Source organism: Pimephales promelas, chromosome 8 (assembly GCF_988280905.1).
Source record: "Pimephales promelas chromosome 8, fPimPro1.hap1.1, whole genome shotgun sequence".
NCBI classification, from domain to species: Eukaryota; Metazoa; Chordata; class Actinopteri; order Cypriniformes; family Leuciscidae; genus Pimephales; species Pimephales promelas.
The window spans coordinates 37,616,283-37,628,864 of record NC_142776.1 but is presented as its reverse complement, the minus strand read 5'-3'; the positions used below and the strand labels follow the sequence as shown (position 1 = coordinate 37,628,864).

The 12,582-nt window shown below is 37.1% G+C and overlaps 1 protein-coding gene across 4 annotated transcripts in view; it reads left to right on the top strand.

Moving 5' to 3' along the window:
- LOC120493678 (uncharacterized) overlaps positions 1 to 5,981 on the top strand; it is a 50,519-nt gene extending 44,538 nt beyond the window's left edge. For all 4 annotated transcript variants that reach the window (XR_016169577.1, XM_089134511.1, XM_089134512.1 and 1 more), the window contains one exon: positions 5,763 to 5,981. The gene's annotated coding sequence lies outside the window, so the exon portion shown is untranslated. The remainder of the gene's footprint in view (positions 1 to 5,762) is intronic.
- The last annotated feature ends 6,601 nt before the right edge of the window (positions 5,982 to 12,582 follow it).

The following is a 12,582-nucleotide window of genomic DNA, read 5'->3' as shown; positions in this document are numbered from 1 at the left end:
CAATGTATCATAATTTTTTTTTTTTTAAATTAAATAATAAAAAAAAAATATTTGATTGGTTTTCCTGGGGGGAAAAAAAGTTAAATTTTAAGGCTTCGGTCTTTTTTGATGATAAATGATTTTTGAACGTATAGACTTTGACATTAAGATGAAAGCCAAAACCCTGCCCCATTTACCCGAACTCACTCACATTATTCATATACAATGATATAATATTAATAATCATTTATTTATTTAAGGTATTTACAAGGAAACTATGTATTCTTTACCATACATACACTTTAAAAAAATGCTGGGTTGTTTTAACCCAATTTTGGGTCAAATATGGACAAACCCAGCCATTTGGGTCCATATTTGACCCGAAATTGGGTTAAAACAACCCAGCATTTTTTAGAGTGATATCTTTGTAGTGTCTATTTAAAAATGTATGGTATTCTCAACATATTTTGATAATTTAGTCCGAATTAATTCAGACTCTAGAATATGATTATCTGTAAATGTTTAATATACTATAAAACATAGATTGATTCATTAATTGTGTTAAAGTTTTATTTATAACACATTCATTTATGTATAAGTCATGTAATTTCTGCAGTAAAAAATCTATGCAAATGAGAAATAGGATACAGGCTAGTTTGAATGACAGCAAAAAACTGTGCTGGTTCTCAGGCAAAGATAAAGTGCTAAAAAAAATCCTGCATGTAAAGCAAAAGTGCAATAAGTATTAAAAGGTCCTGAAATGCAGCTTTATTAACCCGACGAAACACCAGACCCATCCGCAGCTCCTCAAACACATCTCTGGCCTCTTTATATGTCAGTGAAAGGGGTAAGAAGAGATGGAGACAGCCATAAATCCAGACCCATCAAACCCTCTCAGACTTCAAATGCTCGGATCCAGAGCCCAAAAATCAACACCGGGAGCTATTTACACTCGCAGAGAGAGAGACAGTGCACGTGTGTGTTTACCCTCCTGCTAAATAGGCTTTATCAGAGAGCGGGAAGCTTCCAGAGGTGCTGCTATCACCTCTCAAGTGGCTCTTTTGTTTAGGCACTGCAGGGCTGTTGTTTTCCTATAGCAGTGAAGTGGAAAAGTAAATTAGTCTTCCCTCCTGGCTGAAGGAGCGCCGTGAATGGTGTGTGTCGACAGGCAGGGTGTTGGACGGCTTTGGGTGGGCTAATGGGCCGATTTGCTGTCTCTTTGGCAGGAGCTGATGCATACTGTCAGCCCTTATTGAGACACGCTCAGCTTCAAAGAGCTGCACGCCACTGATGCATGGAGGCACTAAACGTTTAATGCGTCCTCCTCCGGGTGCTTTCCTGCTGGTGTGTGTTGAAATGTAGTTTGAGCAACTTTGCATGCTTAAATCTATGTACATACAGTTGCATGTTTAATGTGCATGCATGTGTAAATAGAGCAACACACGTCGGAAATGCATGTCTCACTTAGAAAAAAAGGGTTCATTGGGGTTCTATATGTGAAGCATAGGGTTCTTTACTCAACTCCAAAGAACATTTTATGCTAAAAAAGGTTTCATAATGACAAGAAAAAACCCTTTTGGCACAAAAGTTCTTTATAGGCAATTATTCATTCATATATTACACTATTTTGCAACATTTTGTAGCTTATTAAACTGTTGTAGTAACTTAATATCACATTTTAATCATGCTGATTTTTGGAGGTGAAAAACTGAAATGGTGATTAACTACATAAAATGATAGAAATATATACATTTTATAACCCCCATATCTTGAATTTTGTGCACTCTAAAAAGTGCTGGGTTGTTTTAACCCAATTTTGGGTCAAATGTGGACAAACTCAAACATTGGGTTAAAATAATTTAAAAATGTAACTCAATGGCTGGGTTTGTCCATATTTAACCCCAAATTGGGTTAAAACAACCCAGCATTTTTTAGAATTTGATCATTCACATGCATTCATAAATATTTTAGGGTCTTGATGTTTTTAATATGAAATATTTAATCCGGAAAGGACAAAACGAATGATAATGAATGAACCCAAACGGTTCCTTATTGAACCCTTATGTATACACTCTAAACAATGCTGGGTTGTTTCAACCCAAATTTGGGTCAAATATGGATAAACCCAAATGTTGGGTTAAAAATGCAATTAGAAAATGTAAAGTTGAAAATCAAAGTTGAAATTACATTTTTAACCCAACATTTGGGTTTTTTCAGATTTTACCCAAATTTGGGTTAAAACAACCCAGCACCTTTTAAGGTTCTATATAGAACCTTTTCTTCTATGAGTGCAGAACGTTCCCCTAACCGTATGTTTATTTTTAGATAACGTTCCCATAAAGTTTCCAGAACATTCTCCTAACTTTCTCTTTTTGGCAACCAAAAACTACACTCTAAAAAATGCTGGGTTGTTGTAACCCAATTTTGTGTAAAATATGGACAAACCCAGCCATTGGGTTACATTTTTAAATGACATTTTTTTACCCAATGGCTGGGTTTGTCCATATTTTACCCAAAATTGAGTTTAAAACAACACAGCATTTTTTAGAGTGTAGCATTCCCAGAACGTAAAATTGTTAGCTGGGTAACAGGTTTAAAAGATAGAAGACCAAATCTGGGAGATTCAGGCAGATTCCCGTCCTCTCGGAATGTGGAATTCCAGACAGGAAAGAGGGAAGGTGAAGGAGAAAAAAAGCGTGCAGGGACATCTGGTGCTGATTTGGCCGGGGTGCTGCGGACACGGTCGGCCTGCCGTGTTTTGACTGGAATGCCAGGGGGAAGTTGCCATTGTTTGTTTTTGAATAAGTGAGGTCATTAATCGATGAATGTGAGGGAACGAGCCCAGGTGCAAACGGACAGAACGTAGCAGCTCAAACTGGGGTTGAAACAAGCGGAGGGTGGAGTGCAAACAGCGGGGTATCCTTAACCCCCCCCCCCCCCTCGGATGAAAAGTAAAACCTAGTGACCGCACATCACAGGCCGCGAGGATGATGGTCTACTGGCAAATGCTCTTCATGCAACACTGAAAACAGGCTCGCTGCCATGATGATGATGATGATGACGATGAAAGCAAAATTGATCTTATTTACTTTCTAAATAAAATGCACATTATTGCAAAGAATAAAAGAAATTGTGATCTTTCAAATGAAGATGAACTTTCTCCACCTAAATTGTTTAATATATTAAATAGCTTTTGTGATCCCGATGGATAAATTCAAACCTCTTGCTTAATACGGTTACGATTGGAAAAATATTTAATTGTTGCAAACACTTTTTTTTGTGCCAATTCTGTAAAAATGTCTTCGTAATAAATAATACTTTCAATAATTTGAACTGAGATATTTAAATTATTCAAAAAAATATATTATTAAAAATAATAAATAAAAACTGAAATATTACATTTTTTTAATTATGTAAAATATTTAAAGAATAATTTCTACTGTTGTGATTAAAAATCGTCCTTTGTTAAGATCGATGGGTTTTGGAGTGAAATAAACGAATAGTGTTTGCACATGCTGTCCATGTTGCTTTAGCACCCCATTGACTAAAGGAATTATGTAAATTAGTTAACATCACAAACACGCCCACAAAATTAGTGCTGAATGCAATTAACATGATGCCATTTCCCATCTTGCTGGCTGGTTTTGAGTGGAGGATGTCGAGATCCAGACACCCGAATGTCTGAAATGCTGAAAGTACACTTGACTATACATGTTTGTGTGATGCTGTTCTCTAGTTCGGAAGAAAACACAGCCAGACTGAATGTGCTGAGTTTTATGCATAAGTAATCCTCATTTTTATAGAAAACATGTTTGTTTGTTGTATTCCTCATTAGAGAAAAGCATCTGCTAAATTAATAAATGAAAAAAATCATAATTTATTGTAATTAATTACATAAATATTCACATTGGAGAGCTATTCCAGCACTGATGTCTGTGGGTGACTAGTGAAGAAAATGCACATGCACATAAATAGCAGATACAGTGACATTTTCAGTGAATTTGGACCTTTGAGTTCTCATCTCAGAAGCTTCGTTTGTCCTTATTTGGCCCCACTGACATACACTTCAGTAAATGTTTTTAGATTTCTATGATAAAACTGATTTATTTTCATTTAGCATTTGTCTAATTTTTAACAGAAAATGCACTTTGCACAACCATTTTGTGATGCAGGAGCCAAAAACATCAGTACAAGTAGAAAAATGAGGGCTTTTGTGCTATAATAAGCCTCATTTACATAGAAAGGAGACTATTTTTGTACTACTCATTTGCATGAAGCATTGGATAAAAGCATCTGCATCATGAATAAATGTAAATAATGTATTGTTATTATGGATATAAATACATAAATACTCAGTGCAGTGCTATACTATCACAGATGCACTTTCTAAAGTGTGGGCAATTAATGGATAAGATTTTTGCACTTAAAGGGATACTCCACCTCTGGAAAGATGAAAGTGTATTTAAAATGGGTCATTTATAAAGAAGAAATGTGAAATTATTTTTGAATTTGGAGCTTTCTAGACTGAGAAAAGACAGAAAATGTATTTTTGGCTTATGCGGATGAAAGACAACAACTCCCAGAATGCACTTGCTTCGGAGGCCATGCCTACCGGTAACAGAGCGCAGTAGTTAAACAACAAATCTAGGCTACTAGTGATGAGTCTGCCCGAAAATGTGTTTCGAGATCGCCCAAAATGTCCAGGATTGGGCTTTTGCTGTGAATGTAAACAATGAATGGCGACTGCAGAAAGCAAAAGCTGAATCCAGGACATTTTGTACGATTTTGGCGGGAAAACTATTCAGCTTTCTCCAAAGAACAAGAGCCTGCTAGCTTAGCTTCAAAAAAAAAAAAAAAAGATGGCCGACACTATGTGTTCATTCTGTGAGGGAGATCATGGAGGACATGCGGGACAGACCCGACAACTGACTGTAGTCTTTAGCCTCGGGACAAAAAATCATCCAATGATGCAAAATGGCGATTTTTCCAGACAAAAAATGCATAAATCTCTCGTCTCAGGGGGATATGAGGGTGGAAAGCGCGGTAATTTGAAAATACTGCAGGTTTCCTACTAATACAAAGCTTAAAGCTAAATCCTGAAGCATCCCTTTAAGCAGCAAGTTTTGATTAGATACAGATTTTGAAGTGAGTTGCATCTTCCTCTCAGAAGCGTTCTTGTTTCTGACATCACGGCGCTCTGAAAGCATGGCACAGCCGTGATTCCCCGAGAGCCTGAATAGAAACCACAAACCTGAGACGACTGCCAAAGCAAATGAACTGCAAAGCCTGTTTGGATGGCAAAATGAAGCCCATCAAACCTTTCAAAATAGTAATTTTGAGTTCCGCAAAGCTCTTCATTGTTCCACCATGACATCTTCTCTCAGTGTACACTCTTAGAAGAAAAGGTTCTGTATAGAACCTTAAAAGGTATTTGGAACCCCTAAAAGGTTCTACAGTATACACTCTGGGTTCTATATAGAACCCTGGGGTTCCATACTTGGCCAATAGAACCTTTTACTGAACAAAAATGCTTCTATATAGAACCATTTTGGAGTTCCATATATGAAGCGGGGGATGGAACCATTTCTGGTTCTAAATAGAAGCATTTCTTCTAAGAGTGTAGACGTGACGGTGGGTAGAAAGCCCATGTTGGCGTCCCTCCATCGGGGCACGGAGCGAGCTGAGGGTAATTGGTAGAGACAGATGTTTGATTTAGTGAGGTGTCGGGCTGTGCTGTGCGCTCGCTGCAGGATAACGTGTGTGTTTCTTGTGTTTGGCTGTAGTTTATGGTGACTGTGTGTTCGAGTAAACGGAGAACGTGTGCTGGCGAAGCGGACGAGAGGAAGAGGCAAAGAACATGAACTAGACCAAACAAAAAATGACACTACGACGCTTGGGCGTATTCAGGTACTACCTTCAATGTCTAAAATATAAAGGTTCTTTATTGATGGTTAACCTTTAACATCCATTGCACAAACGGTTCCTCATGGAAAAAGGTTTTAAAAATGTTCTTCACACACTCTAAAAAATGCTTTAACCCAATTTTGGGTAAAATATGGACAAACCCAGCCATTGGGTAACTTTTTTAAATTACATTTTTAACCCAATGGCTGGGTTTGTCCATATTTTACCCAAAATTGGGTTAAAAAAGCCCAGCATTTTTTAGAGTGCATTAAGAAAAAAGTGGTTCTTTTAAGAACTGCTCACTAAAAAAAACTAAACCCGAGTATTTTTTTCTCCCACACTAAAAATTCTGGGTTGTTTTAACCCAAATTTTGGTCAAATATGGACAAACCCAGCCATTGGGTTACATTCTTTAATTACGTTTTTAACCCAATGTTTCAGTTTGTCCATATTTGACCCAAAATTGGGTTAAAACAACCCAGCATTTTTTTTTGACTTTTTGTGTCACGAAATTTAGTTTTAAGAGTTTTTGAGTCGATAACTTTAAACAAATAAGTTAAAAGACATTAACGACTCGTTATTTCATACGTCTTTCTATAATAAAGTGATTTTCTCTGATTTGTAACCAGGCACTAAAGTGATTACCCTTAAAACTATCTTTTTAAGGCTCTATTGAATGCGTCGTTGGAGCCGCCATCTTGGAACAGGAGAGCCCCTCCACTTTAATGCATCAGCGTCAATGTAGACACAATAAAATCACCATAAATCATCATGAATGCGATTTTCCCAGTTTTTTTTGTTTGTTTGTTTTTGGTTTGTTCTAACGGTCAGACATGTATTTATCATTGATTCCAGAATTATTATTTTTTTTAACATTCTATACGCATACACAGCACAAAAGTCCGCCACCATCAATTAATTCGAAGTAAATACCTAGCTACTTCCTATGACTAGACCCCTGTTCCAAGATGGCGGCGGCTTTGACGCATGCTTAGAACCCCAAGGTGACGTCTAGTGTATATGTCTATGTTTATGTATGGCAGTTAACAGTCTACTTCCGGCTGCCGTTGTTGTTTGTGTACAGACGTCTGTGATTGGTTATGATGCTCCATCACTGCAAACAACAACAGCAAAAACACTAATCAACACTTTCACAGCTACCCGGCAGTGATTATTATTATTTATGTATTTAAGTGTGCAGCACAGCCTCATGGACTCAATAAAGTGTGATGTTTTTTTCTGCCATAGTGACTGAGGAGGAGGGTCGAGCTCTGGTGTGTGTGTGTGTGTGTGTGTGTGAGACAGAGTGAATAATGAGGTGTGTGCTAGAACGACATTCATGATTTGCAGATCACTTCACACATATGGACCATTAAAGTTGTGAGGTATGTCAGTGTGTTGGACTGCTGTAATGTTTGACTGGCAGGACTAACCGATAGCCCACGAACAGCAGATGATCTGATCTGACAACAGCAGTCACGGGTGGGATTCTTTCCTTTTATAATTTTTGTTATTTAATTATTTTTGACTGATTTTACAAGTGGCATTTTCTTCACGCATGTATTCAGGGAGGTCCTGAAATCAAGTTTATTATTATTATTATTATTTTGAAATATGTCTGGGTTAACACCCGATGCAGTAATATGTTTACTTTTATTCTAAACCTCATTCGTTTATTAGATTTGATTTTGTTTAATTTTATTTTATTGTAATGACGCAATGATTTCACATTTTAAAAGGTAATATTTTGCTTTTCAAGAGTAAATCTTGGGAGGTCCTTAAAATTAAATTTGCTGCAGTCTTTATTTTCTCGTTTCTTTTTATTTGTCCGTTGAAATGTGTCAGAGTTAACACCCAGTGCAGTAATGTTTATTTTCTTTCTAAACTGCATTAGTTTGAATTTGATGCTGTTTCTGTGGAACAAGACAACCTTAAATAAATAATAAAAATATATATATATATTTATTCACTCTTAAAGATGTAGTTCACTTTTGAAAAAAACTTTTGCTGATAATTTACTCACCCCCATGTCATCCAAGATGTTCATGTCTTTCTTTCTTCAGTCGAAAACAAATTAAGGATTTTTCTCCATATAATGGACTTCAATGGGGTCCAAACAGTTCAAAGTCCAAAAGACAGTTTCAGTGCAAACTGCAAACTGTTCAAAGGGCTTTAAACGATTCCAGACGATGAATAAGGGTCTTATCAAGCGAAATGATCGCGCATTTAATAAATAAATAACAAAGTTTAAGTTTTATAAGCTCAAATGTTCGCCTTGCTCTGTTCTGTGATGTGCGTTCGTGACTCTCCTGTTCGAACTCGTTCATAAAAATGAACTAATCCTTTTCCGAGTCATTTGGTTCATTCAACCAACGAAACGAATGGATTGACACGGAAAAAGATTAGTTCATTTTGGTAAACAAGTTCGAACAGGAGAGTCACGAACACTCATCACGGAACAGAGCAAGACGAGCATTTAAGCTCATAAAACTTAAACATTGTTATTTATTTTTGAACTGAGTTTCGTTTCGCTAGACAAGACCCTTATTCATCATCTGGAATCGTTTAAAGCCCTTTGAACAGTTTGCAGTTTGCACTGAAACTGTCTTTTGGACCTTGAACCGTTTGGACCCCATTGAAGTCCATTATATGGAGAAAATCCTGGAATGTTTTCATCAAAAACCTTAATTTCTTTTCGACTGAAGAAAGAAAGACATGGACATCTTGGATGGGGGTGAGTAAATTATTAGCAATTTTTTTTTTTCAAAAGTGAACTACTCCTTTAAAAATAGGAAACGTGCTTGTTTTATCTGTATGCCACACACACAGTTGCTCTGACATCATAACACACTCCTCGAGTGTGTACAGGTCTGAGTGACCCCGAGAGATCTTGAGACAGGCCAGCGCAGGTGAACTGCTGAAATCAGCTTTAATTGTTGACTAACCAGCCAAGATGATTGGTGTGGTGGTAAAGTGACGTTTATGGGCTCAAAGGCCCGAGCGCTCGAGAACGATAACTGAAGGAGGTGACGCCGGCTGAAGAAATATGAAAAACCTGAGCGGAGCAGTAAAATGTGACACACAGAGGCTTTTTCTGTGAGAATATGAACTGTTGTTTGCTGCGTGGCTGTATCGAAAAGATGGAAATGCTCTAAAGTATGGAATGCCAAAGCTGACAATAAATAAATGTTTATTGCTAGTTGAGTCTCATAAACCCACCGCGTTTACATTGTTATTAATAGTGGATACTATTATACGCTTTCATGTCCAAGTGTCTGCTATCAGACCCATATCAGTGTCTGCTATCAGACCCGTTGAAGTGCAGTTTCTGTTCATGTGTGTTAACCCTATATAGCCTACCCTACATACATGACTTAAAACATGATATTGTCCGCACACCTCTTGAATAAATAAGAGGTGTCACTGTGGCTTCAAAGCTTCAGCACTGCCACTCTGAGCTCGATTGCTGATGTCTGAGTTAAAACACGCCCCCCCCCCCCCTCATTAGCATACAGAGAAAGAAATGTAAAAATAAATGTATAAATGTGGAAATAAATAAATGTAGACATTAAAACATAAATACATAAATTAATGTGGAAATAAATAAATGCATAAATGTATAAATAAAAAATAAATAAATGTGTGAAAAAATACAATTATACATAAATAAGGAAATTAAAGTATAAATTTAAAAATATACATTTCTTTGTGTATTTATTTATGTATTTATTTATGTATTTTTTGCTTTTTTACATGTATTTATTTATTTTTTATTAAGTCAGCTTTGGCATTCCATACTAAAGAACATGTTGTTGCTCACAGGTTGCTCTTCGATGGCTTCAAATAATATATGAATCATAAAATTGATTTGGAGAATTAGATGATTTAGATGAATTAAAATGAGTGTGAAGAGCAGCTCGGATTTAGTCTGGGATTTGATGAGAAATTTCTGACTTCTGACTATTTCTGTAGCAAAAACATAAAAATTTAGTTTGGTTTTCAATTAATTTTACTGTTGTGCTTTGAGTAGGTACTGTTTATGTTTTTATATTTAATTATTACATTTTTATTTTTATATGCTTAAAACATTATTTTTGTACCGAACAGTGTGATAGCATATTGGGGTTGAACAGAAAGTGCATTTAAGCGTATTATAAAAAGGCGGTCCACAGTACACACACACACATGCATCTTGTTATTGTACTTCTGTCTCTTTCTCTCTCCCAGTTCCAGACCGCCAGCCACTGATGATCTTCCTCGTGTGAGCTACTCTCAACTCGGCAAATTTATTGACATCCTTTAAAAATATTTACCCGAACACTTCCTCTTCCCAATGGGCGCCTGCATGGCCCATAATCCTCATGCCCCTTTATTAGATCATTTGTCAAACCCTTGAGCTCTTTACTGGTCTTCTCTTTCTTTCTCGCCCCTCCTTCCCATCCCTCTCCTGTCTTTTGAGAGAGTTGTTGTGTAATGGCCTTTGGTGGTTTAACTCCTTGTCTCCTTCCCCTTTTAAAAGAAAGATTTACAGCTGATTAGCCCGTGCTGTAAACACAGAGCCTGTCCTGAGAGGAAAGCACAGAAACATGGATGCAAGACTATGCTCAATTTGATGAGAAACACATGGAAAGATTGCTGCAAACATTATAAATATTGGAGAAAACCCGAGACTCTGTTTCAAAACTATAGAGAGCTGTCTGGACGGCAAGACATGATCTTACAGTAAAGGAGAACTCTGGTCAATTTTAACATTGAGCTCATTTTTTGTACATTTGGAGTGCTGTCATTAACGACAAAAATCTGTGTTACACCGTGTTATCCTCTTTTTAAAGTTCAACAGGGTGAGAATTTTAAAAAGACGGTAACATGGTGTGGGCAACACTGATTTTTGTCGGTTTTGTCTGTACTGACAGCTCTCCAAAACAAAAAATGAGCTCAATGTTAAAATTGACTGCAGTCAATTTTTTTTTTATAAATAAAATAAAATAAAAAAACTCTCAGAAAAAAAGGTACGAAATCTGTCACTGGGGTGGTACCTTTTTAAAAGGTACACTTTTGTACCTAAAGGGTGCATATTGGTACCTTCATGGTACATATTTGTACAATTATGGTACCAATATGCACCCTTTAGGTACAAAAGTGTACCTTTTTGAAAAGGTACCGCCCCAGTGACAGATTTCGTACCTTTTTTTCCTGACTGTGTGGGGTACTTCTTTTATTTTACTTCTTAAAAAAACTTCTTTACTTCTTTTATTTTACTTTTATTTTACTTCTTTTTACTTCTTCTTTTATTGCAAAAACATATGCTGCATTATATAAGTATTGTTTTGGCCAAAAATAAAACAAGAAACATTGTCAGAAAATTAATAGCTCTGTCATAAACACAATATAGATAGATAGATAGATAGATAAATAGATAGATAGATAGATAGATAGATAGATAGATAGATAGATAGATAGATAGATAGATAGATAGATAGATAGATAGATAGATAGATAGATAGATAGATAGATAGATAGATAGATAGATACATAGATAGATACATACATTTATTTCTCAGGGAAAAGCTAACGGGCACTAAGGCATCAAAACATATTTTTACCCCCTCATCACATCTTTTTTTCCATCCCTATGTCCCTTTAGGGCCCCTGTACAAAAACACAGGGTAAGATTTTTTTATTTTATTTTTTGCAGTGAAAATGCAAAGCTCAAGATGACACAATGGCCAAAAACGATGGTTTTACAGTCGTGCATGTAAACTAACAATCAAATAATGAACTTGAACATACATGAGCTCCTATTAGGACAGCATTACAGTCTCCTATGTTTTAAAAACAGAACGATGGTTTCATTTGTTCAGGACACCATAATAAACAAAGCAAAGTTCTGCATTCACACTCTTAGAAGAAATGGTTCTATTTAGAACCAGAAATAGTTCCATCCCCCGCTTCATATATGGAACTCCAAAATTGTTCTATATAGAACCATTTTTTTTTTTGGTAAAAGGCTCTATCGACCAAGTATGGAACCCCAGGGTTCTATATAGAACCCAGAGGAACCCTTTTTTTAAGAGTGTATAGAACCTTTTAGGGGTTCCAAATACCTTTTAAGGTTCTATATAGAACCTTTTCTTCTAAGAGTGCATGAGAGCTAAACCACATGGAAATTCACAGACAAGTATCTTCCCCAACGACCAGCGTAAAATGGCATCCATGTTCATCTATTTGGCAAACACACACACACACATGCAGATTCCCAATGTAGAGAATTTCCCTCTCAGTCTGAGTGAATGTGGAAAAGCAAAGTAGTGCAGCTCATTGATATGCAGAAGCATGCGCTCAGACAGGGAGTGTGTTATTATTGGGGTGCGCGGAGAGGAGGTCTGGCACGGCTCTCACGGCGCATGTCTGCCAAGCTCTCAAACACACACACACACACTCGCCCCAGCCACAGGTATGTCCCGGGCCCGGTGGGTAACCTCTGCCTGGCCAAGGAGCTGTCAGAAACCCTCTCCTCTCCCATCAGCCTAACTGGAGTGGAAAAGGACTGAGCAGCCGGCGAGGAGTTGGGGGTTGCTCACCGATGCACTTTCAGACGTATGGGTTTCCCTCTGTGCACGAGGCTTCAGGCGTTCTTTATTAGCCACTTACGGATATTCCACTGCAGTGGAAACAACGACTTTATCCTGATGAGGGAAA